We start from the raw sequence: 13,053 nt of genomic DNA, 5'->3' as shown, positions 1-13,053 counted from the left end.
CCACTTCCTCAAGATCCCACAGCTAGTAGGTGGCGGAGCCAGCTTTGAGCCCAGGCAGGGTCCAAAGAGCTGTGTGCATTGTCCTTCACTCCAGACTGCCCAGCTGAGACTGCGAGGAAGGGAGGACTGCTGAGAACACGTGGGAAGGCGCTCACTCCAGTCCTGCACCCACGCAGAAAACTCGAGAAGGGTTGGTGGCCACAGTGATGCCCTTGCCCTCTGCCCCCTCTGCCCTGACCATTCCCATCCCATGAAGGCAGAGGGACAGTCCAGAGTCCTTGGGGTTTCCAGGACACTGCCCTTTGGAGCGGCAAACACCCAGGACGACGGCAAACTAGAAAGACATGGGACTCTCTTTTCTCCCAGAAAAATAGCTAGGGGACAGGCTGAAATGGCCTGGGGAAAAATCTTCTAGGGTTTAGGACACCAGGCGAAGGCTGGACACCGCCCGGAGGAGAGAGGGACAAAGGAGGGGAATCGCAGCTAGGAACTGTGAGCTGAAACCAGCGGCAGCGGCCGGCCCCTCCCCCGCACTAAGGACACTTTAGCGCTCTCGGGCCTCTGGGCCTGGGGCGACAAAGGGGGCCCCAGGGATCCCCTCCTCCAGGAAAGGGCAGAGAGAAGGACATGCTTAAGGCTGACTCCGCTTTTGACCCACACATTTGGTCTGCTGTGTCCGTGAGCTCTTCCTGGCTGGGTGGGTGTTGTTTGCCTTGGGAGCCAGCTCCGGGCTAAAGAGAACCGACCTTCTCAATCTCCCTCTCTACCAATGGGGACTGACTGTTGAGGAAAGGTGAGAGAGAGGGACACAGCCTAACACTGACTCAGCTGACTCAGCTTTTGACCTACAGATTCGGTCAGTTGTGTCCCACGAGCCCTGCCAGGCCAGTTGGGGCTACACCATTGTGTGCCTTAGGAGCCAGCTTGGGACTAAAGAGAATCGGAATTAAAGAAACCCGGCTCTGGGATGTGGCTCAAGTGATAAGGCCTCCCCCTACCATTTGGGAGGACCCAGGTTCCATCCCTGGGGCCTCCTGGTGAAAAAGAAGAGAAAGCATGCCTGCGTGGCAAGCCAGTGCCCGTGCGGTGAGCCGAGTGTGCACGTGGGTGCCCACATGGTGAGCTGAGTGCCCACGTGGCAAGCCGAGTGCCTGCACAGGTATCCGCGTGGCGAGCCGAGTGCTACCGTGAGTGCCCACGTGGTGAACCTGCCCGCGTGGTGAGCCAGTGTCCACACAGCGAGCTGAGTGCCCGTGCAGCGAGCCAGTGCCTGCGCAAGTGAGTCGCACAGCAAGATGATGACGCAACAAAAGAGACAAAGGGGAGAGTCAAGGTGAAGCACAGCAGAGACCGGGAACGGAGGTGGCACAATTGACAGAGAATCTCTCACCCTCATCAGAGAACTTCTCTCCACCTGCTTACAGGTTCCCAGGGTCGAATCCTGGTGAACCCTAGAGGAGAAAGATGAGAAAACAGAAAGAGAAATAGATACAGAAGATCACACAGCAAATGGACACGGACAGCAAAAACAAGCAGGGCAGGGGAGGGGGAGGGGAAGAAAGAAAAAAAAGAAATCTGGCCCTTCCAATTTCCCTCTCTTTTAACTGGGACTGACTGTTGAGGACACAGAGGAGAGTGGAATTATTTCCTACCTGGGAAAAGGGAGGAGGCTGCCAGCGAAGGCTGGAGAACTATCTCTGGGAAAGGTGAATTACAAGGGTTTTAACCTCCAGGTAGGACCTTATATCACCTTCATTTGGTCCATGTTGCAGCAAACACACTCTGACCAGGCACTGAACTTAGAGGGCTGCCAAAGAATGCCATCTCCTGGAAGGTCAAGGAAGTACATGTGAGGAAAGTTAAAGTAAATAAGTAAGAGGGGCTTTTCCTGGCTTTTGTAGCCTCCCTCCCTAAGGCCTTAGGATGCAGGTCTGCGAGGCATTCCTGGGTCCAGAATTCAGTTTTGTTTTGTTCCCCACCCCGTTGCTTTTTTTTGCTTGCTGTCTGCTCTCTGTGTCCATTCGCTGTGCACTCTTCTGTGTTTTTTTTTACTTATCTCCCTTTTTTTGTTGCGTCACCTTGCAGAGTCGGCTCTCTGTGGCATCTTTGGGCTGTGTGGCACTCCATGACATCTGCCAGAGCCCAGTTTTGAGCAATGAACAGGAACAATCCTAACAATCCAGGTTGAACCAAGAACCAAAGAGCAGCAGTATCACACAACCTCCTGCCACTAAATCCCTATGAAAGAGAAATTGAGCATCTGAATAAACTACATCCTAATCAGATGCCTAGACATCAGCAAAAAACAATGAGCCATACTAAGAAAATGGAAGACATGGGCCAAGGAAAGGAATATATCAAAGCCTCAGAAGAGACACAGGATTTGAAACAACTAATTAACGAGATGCACACAAATTTCCAAAATCCAGTTAATGAGTTGAAAAACAATATGGGGAGGGGAGAATAAATAAATAAAATAAATCTTAAAAAAAAAAGAAAAAAAGACAATATGGCTAAAGAGATAAATGACATCAAAAAGAAAACTGAGTAAGCACAAAGAAGAATTTGAAATGCTGAATAGAAAAGTAACAGAGGTCATGGAAATGAAAGACACAATAGGTGAGATCAGAAACGTATTACAGGGAAGTGGACTTGGCCCAATGGATAGGATGTCCGCCTACCACATGAGAGGTCTGTGGTTCAAACCCCGGGCCTCCCTGACCTGTGTGGAGCTGGCCCATGCACAGTGCTGATGTGCGCAAGGAGTGCTGTGCCACGTAGGGGTGTCCCCTGTGTAGGGGAGCCCCACGCACAAGGAGTGCGCCCTGTAAGGAGAGCCACCCAGCACGAAAGTGCAGCCTGCCCAGGAATGGCGCCGCACACATGGAGAGCTTGACACAACAAGATGATGCAACAAAAAGAAACACAGATTCCTGATGCCACTGATAAGGATAGAAGCAGTCACAGATGAACATACAGCGAATGGTCACAGAGAGCAGACAACTGGCGGGGGGGAAGGGGAGAGAAATTTTTTAAAAAATCTTTAAAAAAAACAAAAAACCCCACATTACAAGCATACAAGAACAGACTCAAAATGATAGAAAAAAGGATAAGCAATACAAAGACAGAACAGCTAAAATTGAAGAGAGAAAAGAATGGAAAAAATTGAGCAAGGGCACAGAGAGTTGAATGACAGCATGAAACACAACAACATGAAAGTTTCAGAAGGAGAAGAGAAGGAAAAGGGGCAGAAAGAGTTTTTGAGGAAATAAGAGCTGAAAATTTCCCAACTCTCATGAAAGGAATGAATTTACATGTCCAAGAAGCATACTGTACCCTATCAGAATAAATCTGAATAGACCTACTCTAAGACACATACTACTCAGAATGTCAAATGTCAAAGATAAAGAGAAAATTCTGACAGCAGCAAGGAAGAAGCAAACCATCACATACAAGGGACGCCCAGTGAGACTTAGTGTAGATTTCTCATCATAAACCATGGAGGCAAGAAGATAGTGGTATGATACAATTAGGATACTGAAAAAAGAAAAACTGTCAGCCAAGAATTTTTTATCCAGCAAAACTGTCCTTCATCCAGCAAAACTGTATGCCAACAAACCAGACAACCTAGCACAAACAGATTACACTGATGCTACAAGAAATACAAGAACTTAACAAACTAATCACATTTGAAGAGATTGAATCCATCATCAAAAATCTCCCAAAACAAAAAATCCAGGACCAGATGACTTCACAGGTGAATTCTACAAAGCATTTCGAAAAGAATTAACACCAGTCCTGTTTAAACTCTTCCAAAATATTGAAGAGGGGGGAAAATTACCCAACACATTTTATGAAGCCAACATCACCCTAATACCAAAGCCAGATAAAGACGCTACAAGAAAAAAAATTACAGCTCAATCTCTCTAATGAATATAGAAGCAAAAATTCTCAACAAAATACTTGCAAATCAAATCCAACAGAATATCAAAAGACTTATACATCACAACCAAATGGGATTTATTCCTGGTATGTAAGGCTGGTTGAACATAAGATAATCAATCAACATTAATACACCACATTAACAAATTGATGGAAAAAAAACACATGATTATCTCAACTGATGCAGAATAGGCATTCAACAAAATCCAGCACCCCTTCTTGATAAAAAACACTTCAAAAGATAGGAATAGAAGGAAAATTCCTCAATATGATAAAAGGCTTATCTGACAAACCCACAGCCAACATCATATTCAATGGGGGAAATGTTTAAAGCTTTCCCTCTAAGATTGGGAATAAGACAAAGATGCCCACTGTCACCATTGTTATTCAACATTGTTCTAGAAGTTTTAGGTAGAGCAATTAGACAAGAAAAAAAAAATTAAAGGCATCCAAATAGGCAAAGAGGAAGTAAAACTCTCACTATTTGCAGATGACATTATCCTATATATAGAAAATTGTGAAATATCTAATACAGAGCTATTTGAACTAATAAATCACTTCAACAAAATAGCAGGATACAAGATCAATGTGAAAAATCAGCAGTGTTTTTGTACACTAGTATGAAACAATCTTAGGAGAAAATCAGGGAGAAAATTCCATTTACAATAGCAACAAAAAGACTCAAATACCTAGGAATCAATTTAACCATAGAAGCACTGGATCTATATGCAGAAAACTACAAAATGAAGCTAAAAGGAATCAATGAAGACCTAAACAAATGGAAAGACATTCCAAGGTCATGGATAGGAAGACTAAATATTGAAGATGTCAGTCCTACCCAAACTGATTTATAGATTCAAAGCAATACCAAATCAAAATTCCATCAGTCTATTTTACAGAAATAGAAAAGGCAATGACCAAATTCATTTTTTGGAGAGGAAAGTGCCCCCAAGTAGCTAAAAGCACTCTAAAAAAGAAGAGCAACTTGGAAGGAATTTCACTGCCTGATCTTGAAACATTACAAAGCTACGGTGGTCAAAACAGCATGGTACTGGCATAAAGACAGACACATTGATCAGTAGAATAGAATTGAGAGTCCAAAAATAAACCCTCACCTCTATGGCCAACTAGTTTTTGTTAAACCTACTAAGTCCATCTAAATGGGACAAAATAGTCTCTTCAACAATGGTGCTGGGAGAACTGGATATCCATAATCAAAAGAATGAAAGAGGACCCCTCTCTCACTCCCTACACAAGAATCAACTCAAAATGGATCAAAGACCTAAATATAAAAGCCAGGACCATAAAACTACTAGAAAAGGGAAGCGGATTTGGCTCAATGGATAGAGCATCCGCCTACCACATGGGAAGTCCAGGGTTCAAATCCAGGGCCTCCTGACCCACGTGGTGAGCTGGCCCATGCACAGTGCTGATGCACACAAGGAGTGCCCTACCACGCAGGGGTGTCCCAAGTCTCCCATGTAGGTGAGCCCCATGCGCAAGGAGTGCACCCAGTAAGGAGAGCCACCCCACTTGAAAAAAGTGCAGCCTGCCCAGGAGTGGTGCCACACACATGGATTGCTGACGCAGCAAGATGATGCACCAAAAAGAGACACAGATTCCCAGTGCCGCTGACAAGAATACAAGCGGACACAGAAGAACTCACAGTGAATGGATGAAGAGAGCCGACAACTAGGGGTGGGGATGGGGAAAGGGAGAGAAATAAAAAATAAATATTAAAAAAAAACTACTAGAAGACAATCTAGGGCAACCTCTTTTTTAAAAAAGATTTATTTACTTTATTTATTTTTTAAAAATTTTCTCCCCTTCTCCCCCCACTTGTCTGCTCTGTGTCCATTTACTGTGTGTTCTTCTTTGTCCGCTTGTATTCTTGTCAGCGGCACCGGGAATCTGTGTCTCCTTTTGTTGCATCATCTTGCTGCGTCAGCTCACCGTGTGTGCGATGCCATTCCTGGGCGGCTCTCCTTACAAGGCACTCTCCTTGCGCGTGGGGCTCCCTTACATGGGGGACACCGCTGTGTGGCATGTCACTCCAATGCGCATCAGCACTGCACGTGGGCCAGCTCACCACACAGTTCAGGAGGCCCTGGGTCTGAACCCTGGACCTACCATGTGGTAGGCGGACATCCTATCCGTTGGGCCAAACCATTTCCCTAGGGAAACCTCTTAAAGACTTTGTGTAAGGTGGTAGTTTCTTGGACCTTACACCCAAAGGATGTGCAACAAAAGAAAAAATAGATAAATGGGACCTCCTCAAAATTAAACACTTTTGCACCTCCCAGGACTTTGTTAAAAGCAGCCAACTCAATAGGAGAAAATATTTGGAAATCACACATTCAATAAGGGTGTAATATCCATGATACATAAAGAGATATTATAACTCAACAATAAAGACAAATCACCTTATTAAAAAATGGGCAAAAGACTTGAATAGACATTTCCAAAGAAGAAATACAAATGACAAGAAAAAAAAACATGAAAAAATGTTCATTATCACTACTGATTATGGAAATGCAAATCAAAACTACAATGAGATATCAAAACTACAATAGTGGCTATCAGAATGGCCACTATTAAAAAGAGAACTACAAATGTTGGAGAGGATGTGGAGATATAGGAACACTTAATCACTGTTGACGGCAATGCAGAATGATACAGCCACTGTGTACTGTTCAGCAGTTTCTAAAGAATTTGAATATAGATTTGCCATGTGACCCTGCAATATTACCACTGGGTATATACCCAGAAGAACTGAGAGACTTGAATAGACATCTGCACACTGATGTTTATAGCAGCATTATTAATGATTGCCATAAATTGGAAACAACCCAGGTGTCCATCAGCTGATGAATGGATAATCAAACTGTTGTATTCACATGATGGAATATTATGCAGCTGTAAGAAAAAATGAAGTCATAAACTATATGACAACATGGATGGAACTGGAGGACGTTATGTTAAGTGACACAAGCCAGACACAAAAGGACAAATATTGTATGATTGCGCTACTCTGAACTTAATACATTGTGTAACATATATTGTATGATTCCATTTATATAAAATGTAAATATAAATCAATTTATAAAGATGAAATTTTATTAGTGGTTATGTAAGGATTAGGGAAGGTATGTTAAGGGGTGTGGAGCTTTTCTTTTTAGAGTACTAAAATAGTTCTAAAATTTTTTGTGATGATGAATGCACAACATTGTGATTGTACTAATAGCCATTGACTATACCATTTAGATAGGTCATATGGTATGTGAATATATCTCAGTAAAACTGCTTAATAAATAATTGTTCATGAATACCAGAAATAGCAGTGATATACAGCAGGTTAAAAGAGGTGAAGAATTTTCTTGTTTGCTTGTCTGTTTCTTTTTTAATCATTACAATTATTGAAATAATGAAAACGCTCTAAATAATGATTGAAGTGATAAATGCACAACTACATGATTATACCAAATGCCATTGGTTGTACACTTTGGATGAATTGTATGCTTTATTAATATGTATCAACAAAATTGATCTGTTTAAAAAAAACACGTCAAACCCACTGGCCTTCCTGAGTACCCAGAGACCTCTGGGACCGACCACCTAGGAGAGGTGGACAGGGAAGTGGGTGGCCCTGGGGAGGCCGGGCCTGGTCACTCTCACCGTCCAGAAGCGCTTGCTGCTGAATGAGCAGCAGCACATCCTCTTCTCACCCGCCCATGGAGACTATGGGCACCACGGTGAGGGGCCCGGGCTGGAAATCACTTGCTGCTGACCTTGACCCAGGCTCCAAGCCTCCCTGTCATCATCTGTAGAATGGGATCATAATAACCCCTACCAGGAGGAATGAATAAGATAATGCATCGAAGAGCTAATCCGAACGGGCTTGGGAACGTGTTGATGTATCACAGGGGAAAAGCAGGGAGGTGGCGCTCAGTATTTATCCTATGATCCTATTCTTTTGCAGATTTTTAAAAAATAGTCTGGAAAGATAAATACCCAGATATTAAATGAAGCACATGCATTTGATATGATTATAGGATATTTAAATTTACATCTCCTTTTGGCATTTAAACTTTCTATCATGAACATAGATGACTTATATGTTTTGAAGCTTGTTGGACTTTGCACATATAAAACATTCTTAGGATTATTTACCTCAAAGTGCTTTGGCAGGGGAGCGGATGTAGCTCAAATGGTTGAGCGCCTGCTTCCCAGGTACAAGGTCCAGGGTTCAATCTCTGGTATCTCCTGAAAATGAAAAAAAGTGCTTTGTCAAGTATAAAATCCCCCCACAAATGCAAGGAAGTGTGAGGTACTTGCCCAAGTCCCAAAATCACCGTATAGGGGTTATTTGTGAATTACCTCCCCAGCACCCACTCCCCTCTTCTCCTTTTGACAGGTTGTAAGGGTTGGACCCCACACCATTTCCAGGTGGGCGTTGATTGGCTTCAGTCAATCATCATGTTGACTGTGTTAGGAATTCTATAGTGGAAACTGGGTCTCTGAGACTCAATTCCAAGAATTTTGTTTGTTTGGGAATAGATTTTACACCTTTTTTTCTATGTTAAAGGTGATTTCCATATGTCATCTGAGAATGAGAAGAGGGAGAAATTGGAAAAGAGAGAAAACAGGTCCTGGTTTCATCCCTGAGCCACTAGGAAAAGTCTCTCTAAAATTAGATTTTTCCATTTAGTAAGACAATAAAGTCCCTTTATTTTCAAAACCAGTTTGAGAAGTGGGATTTTCTATTGCTTACCACTTCCTAACTGGTAAAGAAACTGCAACAGAAGTAGGATGTTGCAAGTAATAGACCCTACAATGTAGGACTTGCTAAGCTGAGGAGTTAGCAGACGGGTGCACCTACCTTGGTTCCTGATTGGGAAGATGGCAATTCTAAAATAGCTGGTAGCAAAAGCGCTGAGTACAGTGTATCTGGTTGAATCTTTTTTTTTTTTTATTTCACTAATGCGCTGTTTTTGTTTTTGTTTTTAATTATTTATTTATTTTTAAAAATTACATTCAAAAAATATGAGGTCCCATTCAACCCCACCGCCCCCACCCCCCACTCCCCCCACAGCAACACTCTCTCCCATCATCGTGACACATCCATTGCACCTGGTAAGTACATCTCTGAGCATCACTGCACCCCATAGTCAATGGTCCACATCATAGCCCACACTCTCCCACGTTGCATCCAATGGGCCCTGGGGGGATCTACAATGTCCCGTAATTGTCCGTGAAGCACCACCCAGGACAACTCCACGTCCCAAAAACGCCTGCACATCACATCTCTTCCTCCCATTCCCCAAACCCAGCAGCCACCATGGCTACCCTTCCCACACCCATTCCACATTTTCTCTGTGGACATTGGATTGGTTGTGTCCATTGCACATCTATGTCAAGTGGGGGCTTAGATTCCACATGGATACTGGATGCACTCCTCCTGCTTTCAGTTGTAGGCACTCTAGGCTCCATGGTGTGGTGGTTGACCTTTTTCAACTCCATGCTAGCTGAGTGGGGTAAGTCCAATAAATCAAAGTGTAGGAGCTGAAGTCTGTTGAGGCTCTGGGCCTGGGTGTCATATTATCAGTCCAGAGATTCAAATCCCCTAAATATATCTTAAACCCCGGCACCAACTACAATTCCAATAAAGTAGCATGCAAGTCTTGTGAAAAGAGATCCCCTCTGAGTCCAATTCCATCACACAGAAACACCAACTCCAAAGAAGGGCCATCTGCCATGGCAGTGAACCCCATCTGCCATGACCATAGAACCCGTGGGTCTCTTTATCCCTCAAAAGAACCAATAGCTGGGGTTGTATCTACCTTATCTGTCTCTTAGACTCTGCTCAGTTGTGCATAAGGGCATTCCTTCTGACAACCTCCAGACTCTTTTTTAGAGACTCATAGCCTTATAATCTCATTTCTCCTTTCCATTTCCCCCTTACATTAGGTCAAACAGCATTTTGAAGTCATGTTATTATATGTAGACAGGGATATTCTGCTGATCCGTATTGAACCTTTACTTCAAGGTCATTTTCTAGTTGCATCTTCAGCTGGTATGTGGTAGTGATCCCTTGGTGCCAGGGAGGCTCATCCCCGGGTGTCATGTCCCATGCTGGGGGGAATGCACTGCATCTACATGCTGAGTTTGGCTGTGAGAGTGGCCACATTTGAGTAACATGAAGGCTGTCAGGAGGAAACTCCCAGGCACAGTGCTACTCTAGGCCTTGTTCTTATTGCAGGTGTATAGGCTCAAAAGCATAGCCATTAGTATCAGGAGCCCACTGTTGGGCCCTCCTTCCTTCCTGGTTCCCGCTGTTGCACCTGGGGGACTGCCGCTGCTCCCCCAGGGTCCACGACAGTGACCCCCCGGCCAGGGGCCCAGCACCCCCCCAGCCGCTGTTTTTAATTGTTTCCACTATGAGTATATCTAGACATTACTATATACCCTGGGCATATGCCCTGTATAACTCCCCATCAACCATATATATCCTGTCAATAACATCCTATATCAGTATTCCTCCGCTGCCATTGCCAAACCACTCCGTGATCCAAAACTTCCTGTAAAGTGAATCCCAACATAATGTCAGCTTCACAAGAGTCTTAGATCACCGAAATTCACATATACAATAAACAGTACTTCCCCAGATCCACCATAAAACCTTTTCCCTTCCACAGCGATAGTCCTTTAACTTATTCATATCATATTTCCTGAAACTGATGTACAGATTCCGAGACAATAGCTTTCAAACAAGGTGACATCTGTGCTTACTATGTGGTCCATACTTTAGGTTGTACAGTTTTCTAAATTTTTTAGTTATCCTATGTTTTGCCTTATGGTTTACATTATTTGTCTGTCGTCCCCTATATGTTTTTGGTGTAATATTACATGTTTTATATTCATCCTCGTGTACTCTCACAAAACTCCTCTCCTTATATATTTTTAATGTTATATTATTACAAAGTCAATAAAAAAAAACAAAAACAAAAAAAAACTCCTCTCTTGCCCCCATATTTACCTTGGTTCCATCCATTCCACATCCATTTTCCCCTCCCCTTGGGGCCCACAACGCCAGCCAATCTCCATTTCCCAAGAAGCCATGTCCAGAGATACTTGCAGCAGTATTCAGGGCCTGACTTTCTCAACTGCCCTAATGCCCTGGGAGCCATCCTTTCTCGAGAGAGATACAGTTCTCTCTTTTTGACGGCATTAGTCCTCCCCAGGATGTGGGTCCACCCCAACTCTCACTTCTTGGGTCTCTTCCCAATGGTACACCCCACCTTGGCAAAATGAGTCTTCAGCTATTCCCCCAGAGTCCGTCCTGCATCAGACCATACCCCCGGAGCATCCTAAACAGGTAACCCTCCTACTTATACAATGGTTAGGCATTTCTTATAGTGATTAGTAAATTCCTACAGGAAAGAGACATGCTTTCTTGGAAGCGGGCCTGTTTGAAGGGACAAAAAGAACTGGGGCTTTCCTAAGACAGTGCTTTATTGCTGTTTTAGTTTGTTTCCTGGCTGCTAAAACAAATACGGTACAATGGGTTGGCTTAACAACAGGATTTACTGTGCCGTCTTTCTCCTCTGTGTTACGTTGATTTTCAGATTCATGGCTTTGTTCTTCATCGGACTTTCACTCTGCTCATAAAGCACTCCAGTAAACTGGATTAAAGCCTACACTTTAACTGAAATAACATCTCGAAGAGATTTAATTTACAATGGGTTCATACCCACCAACCAAGACATGTCCAAACTCATGCACAATTCAATCCACCAAATACCTGAGGTCTGCAATCCTAGCTGACCATGAGTTGAACATTCCAGCCAAATAGCTGAATTCCCTACTGCAAGCTATATTTAGAGGTGGGAGACTTAGCAAGGGATAAAATTAAAGACCCTTCCCCAACCCATCGTTCTACGCATTCTTTGTCTGACGAGAGCCCTAACTCTTGCCCTCACTCATGCTCCTGCTGGGATGCAGGCTATGGCGAAAGGCCAATTAGTGGTGCCTCTCCAGCCCTGCCAAGGTGAAGCCCGTCCATTAAACCAGGAGTTGGGGGTGGTGGTGGGGTGCACAGAGTCCAAGGACAATTGTCAGGAGGCAGGAATTCCCCGGTCATGCTCTGGACTCAAAGACATGGCAAGGTATCTGGCTTGAGTTAGGCTAGGTTTCCTGGTCCACACAGACACCTACGAAGGCTTTCAGAAAACTGTAAAGAAATTCCCGTTCTGGCCACTATCCACCTGCCGTTGCCCAAGCCCTAAAGCGTCCCTAGGCCCCTGAACTTGCACCAGCAGGAAGTGGGCTGCTAAAGTGATATGGCCCTCAGAGGGAGCTTCCTCCAGGGGCCACTTTAGATCTGTCCATGTGTCCATGGAAGACAGGTAGGTGGAGAGACAGGCTGACGGACAGGCAGGAGGGTGGGTGAATCTTCTGGAAAATTTTACCGGAGATGATGAAAACCCTGTGGGTGGGGGGAGAGGGGGTCTTTTCTCAGCCATCCCGGGTACGGCTGAGCACTTCTATTTATTAGGGATGGCTTCTTTCCTGTCTCCATTCTGGAAAATTCCATGTGACTGCTCAGGGGTGGGCGGCTGGGCCTGCCTGAATCAGCTCCTGCCTCTGGAATCCAGCCTCCAGCAGAAAGCCTTGACCCTTCCTCTTGGCCTGCAGCCTTTTCCAGGGTGAGACTGGGAAGCAGGAGGCTCCCTCCGGCTGGGAATCTGCCCACAACCCCCGTTAGAATAAAGGACAGAATGGGGACATTGTTCCCTGGACAATGGGGTTTTCTCACAGGGTAGGCACCCGGGCCTTTGTAAGGTGGCTTCCTTTAAGGGAAACTGGGTCCCAGGCCAGCCTCCGGGCCAGGGGCCGGCTGGGTCCCAGGGTACTGACAACAGAGCTGACACTGGAGGGGCCTGGGTGGGCATGGAGCTGTGAGAAGGGCCACCTCGGGTGGGCTTCTCCTGTCTGTGAGGGAGGGGAGTGAGACAGACAGGATAAGAGCTGGGGCGAGAGCTACCCAGAGACAGGCTTAGCACTGGGTTGGCTGGGATTAAGGGGTTAAGCCTGGGACTGGGGTTGGGGGCA

Source organism: Dasypus novemcinctus, chromosome 9 (assembly GCF_030445035.2).
Source record: "Dasypus novemcinctus isolate mDasNov1 chromosome 9, mDasNov1.1.hap2, whole genome shotgun sequence".
NCBI classification, from domain to species: Eukaryota; Metazoa; Chordata; class Mammalia; order Cingulata; family Dasypodidae; genus Dasypus; species Dasypus novemcinctus.
The sequence above is the reverse complement of the archived record's forward strand: the minus strand, read 5'-3'. Positions refer to the sequence as shown.